Genomic DNA, 6,197 nt, shown 5'->3' with positions numbered 1-6,197 from the left:
ACTCATCTTTCTGAAGAAGATTCCTCAGTTTGTACTCATCATTATGAAGAAGATTCCTCAGTTTGTACTCATCATTATGAAGAAGATTCCTCAGTTTATACTGATCCTTATGAAGATAATTCCACAGTTCGTATTCATCTTTCTGAAGAAGATTCCACAGTTTGTACTCATCTTTCTGAAGAAGATTCCACAGTTTGTACTCATCATTATGAAGATTTCTCAGTTTGTATTCATCCATATGAAGATTCCTCACTTTGTACTCATCTTTCTGAAGAAGATTCCTCAGCTTGTACTCATCGTTCTGAAGACGATTCCACAGTTTGTACTCATCTTTCTGAAGAAGATTCCTCAGCTTGTACTCATCGTTCTGAAGACGATTCCTCAGTTTGTATTCATCCTTATGAAGAAGATTCCACAGTTTCTATTCATCTTTCTGAAGAAGATTCCTCAGTTTGTACTCATCATTATGAAGAAGATTCCACAGTTTGTACTCATCATTATGAAGAAGATTCCACAGTTTGTACTCATCTTTCTGAAGAATTTTCCTCAGTTTATACTGATTTTTATGAAGACGATTCCTCAGTTTGTATTCATCTTTCTGAAGAAGATTCCACAGTTTCTATTCATCCTTATGAAGAAGATTCCTCAGTTTGTATTCATCCTTATGAAGAAGATTCCACAGTTTCTGAAGAAGATTCCTCAGTTTGTACTCATCTTTCTGAAGAAGATTCCTCAGTTTGTACTCATCATTATGAAGAAGATTCCTCACTTTGTACTCATCATTAAGAAGAAGATTCGTCAGTTTGTACTCATCTTTCTGAAGACGATTCCACAGTTTGTATTCATCTTTTTGAAGACGATTCCTGTTTGTACTCATCTTTCTGAAGAAGATTCCTCAGTTTGTATTCATCCTTATGAAGAAGATTCCTCAGTTTGTATTCATCCGTATGAAGATTCCTCAGTTTGTACTCATCTTTCTGAAGAAGATTCCTCAGCTTGTACTCATCGTTTTGAAGACGATTCCTCAGTTTGTATTCATCCTTATGAAGAAGATTCCTCAGTTTGTATTCATCCTTATGAAGAAGATTCCTCAGTTCGTATTCATCTTTCTGAAGAAGATTCCACAGTTTGTACTCATCTTTCTGAAGAAGATTCCACAGTTTGTACTCATCTTTCTGAAGACGATTCCTCAGTTTGTATTCATCCTTATGAAGATTCCTCACTTTGTACTCATCTTTCTGAAGAAGATTCCTCAGCTTGTACTCATCGTTTTGAAGACGATTCCACAGTTTGTACTCATCTTTCTGAAGAAGATTCCTCAGCTTGTACTCATCGTTCTGAAGACGATTCCTCAGTTTGTATTCATCCTTATGAAGAAGATTCCTCAGTTTGTACTCATCCTTATGAAGAAGATTCCTCAGTTTGTATTCATCCTTATGAAGAAGATTCCTCAGTTTATACTGATCCTTATGAAGAAGATTCCTCACTTTGTACTCATCTTTCTGAAGAAGAATCCTCAGTTTGTATTCATCATTATGAAGAAGATTCCACAGTTTGTACTCATCTTTCTGAAGAAGATTCCTCAGTTTGTACTCATCATTATGAAGAAGATTCCTCAGTTTGTACTCATCATTATGAAGAAGATTCCTCAGTTTATACTGATCCTTATGAAGACGATTCCACAGTTTGTACTCATCTTTCTGAAGAGATTCCACAGTTTGTACTCATCTTTCTGAAGAATTTTCCTCATTTTATACTGATTCTTATGAAGACGATTCCTCAGTTTGTATTCATCTTTCTGAAGAGGATTCCAGTTTCTATTCATCCTTATGAAGATGATTCCTCAGTTTGTACTCATCCTTATGAAGAAGATTCCTCAGTTTGAACTCATCCTTATGAAGACGATTCCACAGTTTGTACTCATCTTTCTGAAGAAGATTCCTCAGCTTGTACTCATCTTTCTGAAGCAGATTCTTCATTTTGTACTCATCCTTATGAAGAAGATTCCACAGTTTGTACTCATCTTTCTGAAGAATATTCCTCAATTTGTACTCATCTTTCTGAAGAAGATTCCTCAGTTTGTACTCATCATTATGAAGACGATTCCACAGTTTGTACTCATCTTTCTGAAGAACATTCCTCAGTTTGTACTCATCATTATGAAGAAGATTCCTCAGTTTGGTTTGTACTCATCATTATGAAGAAGATTCCTGAGTTTGTATTCATCCTTATGAAGAAGATTCCTCACTTTGTACTCATCTTTCTGAAGAAGATTCCTCAGTTTGTATTCATCCTTAAGAAGAAGATTCCCTACTTTGTTCTCATCTTTCTGAAGAAGATTCCTCAGTTTGTATTCATCCTTATGAAGACTATTCCACAGTTTTGTATTCATCCTTATGAAGACGATTCCACAGTTTGTACTCATCTTTCTGAAGAAGATTCCTCAGCTTGTACTCATCTTTATGAAGAAGATTCTTCATTTTGTACTCATCCTTATGAAGAAGATTCCACAGTTTGTACTCATCTTTATGAAGAATATTCCTCAATTTGTACTCATCTTTCTGAAGAAGATTCCTCAGTTTGTACTCATCCTTATGAAGACGATTCCACAGTTTGTACTCATCTTTCTGAAGAAGATTCCTCAGTTTGTACTCATCATTATGAAGAAGATTCCTCAGTTTGTACTCATCATTATGAAGAAGATTCCTCAGTTTATACTCATCCTTATGAAGACGATTCCACAGTTCGTATTCATCTTTCTGAAGAAGATTCCACAGTTTGTACTCATCTTTCTGAAGAAGATTCCACAGTTTGTACTCATCTTTCTGAAGAAGATTCCTCAGTTTGTATTCATCCTTATGAAGAAGATTCCTCAGTTTGTACTCATCTTCTGAAGAAGATTCCTCAGTTTGTACTCATCGTTCTGAAGACGATTCCACAGTTTGTACTCATCTTTCTGAAGAAGATTCCTCAGCTTGTACTCATCGTTCTGAAGACGATTCCTCAGTTTGTATTCATCCTTATGAAGAAGATTCCTCAGTTTGTATTCATCCTTATGAAGAAGATTCCTCAGTTTATACTGATCCTTATGAAGAAGATTCCTCACTTTGTACTCATCTTTCTGAAGAAGAATCCTCAGTTTGTACTCATCATTATGAAGAAGATTACTCAGTTTGAACTCATCATTATGAAGAAGATTCCTCAGTTTATACTGATCCTTATGAAGACGATTCCACAGTTTATATTCATCTTTCTGAAGAAGATTCTTCAGGTTGTACTCATCTTTCTGAAGAAGATTCCTCAGTTTGTATTCATCCTTATGAAGACGATTCCACAGTTTGTACTCATCCTTATGAAGAAGATTCCTCACTTTGTACTCATCTTTCTGAAGAAGATTCCTCAGTTTGTATTCATCCTTTTGAAGAAGATTCCTCAATTTGTACTCATCTTTCTGAAGAAGATTCCTCAGTTTGGTTTGTACTCATCATTATGAAGAAGATTCCTCAGTTTGTATTCTTCCTTAAGAAGAAGATTCCCTACTTTGTTCTCATCTTTCTGAAGAAGATTCCTCAGTTTGTATTCATCCTTATGACTATTCCACAGTTTTGTATTCGTCCTTATGAAGACGATTCCACAGTTTGTACTCATCTTTCTGAAGAGATTCCACAGTTTGTACTCATCTTTCTGAAGAATTTTCCTCATTTTATACTGATTCTTATGAAGACGATTCCTCAGTTTGTATTCATCTTTCTGAAGAGGATTCCGGTTTCTATTCATCCTTATGAAGATGATTCCTCAGTTTGTACTCATCCTTATGAAGAAGATTCCTCAGTTTGAACTCATCCTTATGAAGACGATTCCACAGTTTGTACTCATCCTTATGAAGAATATTCCTCAATTTGTACTCATCATTTTGAAGAAGATTCCTCACTTTGTACTCATCTTTCCGAATAAGATTCCTCAGTTTGTACTCATCATTATGAAGAAGATTCCTCAGTTTGTATTCATCCTTATGAAGAAGATTCCTCACTTTGTACTCATCTTTCGGAAGAAGATTCCTCAGTTTGTATTCATCCTTATGAAGACGATTCCACAGTTTGTACTCATCTTTTTGAAGAAGATTCCTCAGTTTGTACTCATCTTTCTGAAGAAGATTCCACAGTTTGTACTCATCTTTCTGAAGAATTTTCCTCATTTTATACTGATTCTTATGAAGACGATTCCTCAGTTTGTATTCATCTTTCTGAAGAAGATTCCAGTTTCTATACATCCTTATGAAGATGATTCCTCAGTTTGTACTCATCCTTATGAAGAAGATTCCTCAGTTTGAACTCATCCTTATGAAGACGATTCCACAGTTTGTACTCATCTTTCTGAAGCAGATTCTTCATTTTGTACTCATCCTTATGAAGAAGATTCCACAGTTTGTACTCATCATTATGAAGAAGATTCCTCAGTTTGGTTTGTACTCATCATTATGAAGAAGATTCCTGAGTTTGTATTCATCCTTATGAAGAAGATTCCTCACTTTGTACTCATCGTTCTGAAGAATATTCCTCAGTTTGTATTCATCCTTATGAAGACGATTGCACAGTTTGTACTCATCCTTATGAAGACGATTCCACAGTTTGTACTCATCTTTCTGAAGAGATTCCACAGTTTAGGAATAAAGAATATTCCTCAGTTGGTACTCATCTTTTTTAAGAAGATTACTCAGTTGATCTCACCTTGATGAAGTCAAGAGTGCTTCAAGTGAATTCAGTCACCCTGTGTTTGACCTCACCTTTGATTAATGAAGAGGATTGCTTCCTCACTTGAACATAAGAGTACTTACTATAACTGTTTTGGTCAACTCTTAACCATAACAGATTAGCTGCATTGAATCTGGTCAGTCGAGTCTTAGAAAACCTGGTGTTGTAGTCTTTGATAGTTTAATGTCCATCGAACATCATTCTCGACATCTGCTTCAAAATTGTTTTTTTTTCCCAACTCGGACTGCTCGTGTCAAAGGCTAAATTGAATTGATTAGTCATGCTTTTGTTTCTTCTCGTTTTGATTATTGCAGGCTGCACCTTTGTCAACGTCCTCTGACCTGTCCTGAGTGTTTCAGAAGATAGAAAGAGGGGCATGAGTGACTTTCTGTTCATGAAGATGTATCAGGTTCACCATCTGTTGGAAGATGATTAAACCAGATCAGATGACTGTGAATTACTGCTAGATGTTCCTCATTGTTGAATGTAATTATATAGTTGGATCTTATCATGTAAATACTGTTGGAGAAATTGTTGTTTCGATTCATATACCTATTGATACAAATGTACTGATGGTATTTTCAATAAAAAAAAGTATGCATGTTTAAAGCTGAGCAGAATCTGACATTTTTCAATTTATTATTTTGTTTTATGCCCCCACCCCACAGTTGTTTCTTTTTTTTTTTTTTACAAATCACACAGTGCTTCCAGTCACTCAGCAAATCAGAGAATTTACAGACTAATCTTTGAAAAGGTGATACAAGCACCACATTTTGTACACATAGTCCTTCGGCATCACTGTTTTGAAAAAGCAGAGTGTCCACCTGCATTTTCGATATGCGGCCAGGTAGGGGTCAGTTGAACAATAACAGAGGTATCCAAATTTAAAAATGCTCCGCTCATATTGAAAGGTATTTGTCTGGTCATAAAGATTCCAAAAAGGAAGAGATTAGACTGAAGTCTATGGAGTTCTGGGATAAAAATGGTGACAAAAAGAGAGAGGCTTGAATCTTCGACTGGACTGGGTTGCTTGATGCGAGGACGTTTCACTTCAAATCACAGAAGCTTCCTCAGCTAAAATTCTTGCTCGTAGTCTGACTTCTGTCTGACCCTTGTCGAGAAGAACAAACAGAAGCCACAAAAGCTGGAGTTTTAAACCTAACCAGACGCCTCCTACCAAGAGGCAGACTGCTATTGGCTAGTGACAAAACAATTGCTTTAATTAGCACCTATTGTGCTCTAGTTAGCACCCTCCTAGTGACAGTGTAGCTGTCCCTCCTAACGATGGGACTGACACCTCTCCTGATGGCATGAATGAGTCAGCATGTCTCAGACCCCCTCCCCGGTTAAGGCTGCGTTTCAACTGGTTCACATAGAATGCCTCCTTCACACCTCTCTTAGTGTATAGTGTATATTTTTAACAAATGTGCTTCTGGAGCTCATTTT

The sequence above is a fragment of the Thalassophryne amazonica genome, chromosome 8, assembly GCF_902500255.1.
Source record: "Thalassophryne amazonica chromosome 8, fThaAma1.1, whole genome shotgun sequence".
In the NCBI taxonomy this organism is placed as follows: Eukaryota; Metazoa; Chordata; class Actinopteri; order Batrachoidiformes; family Batrachoididae; genus Thalassophryne; species Thalassophryne amazonica.
Note: the sequence above shows the minus strand (reverse complement) of the source record.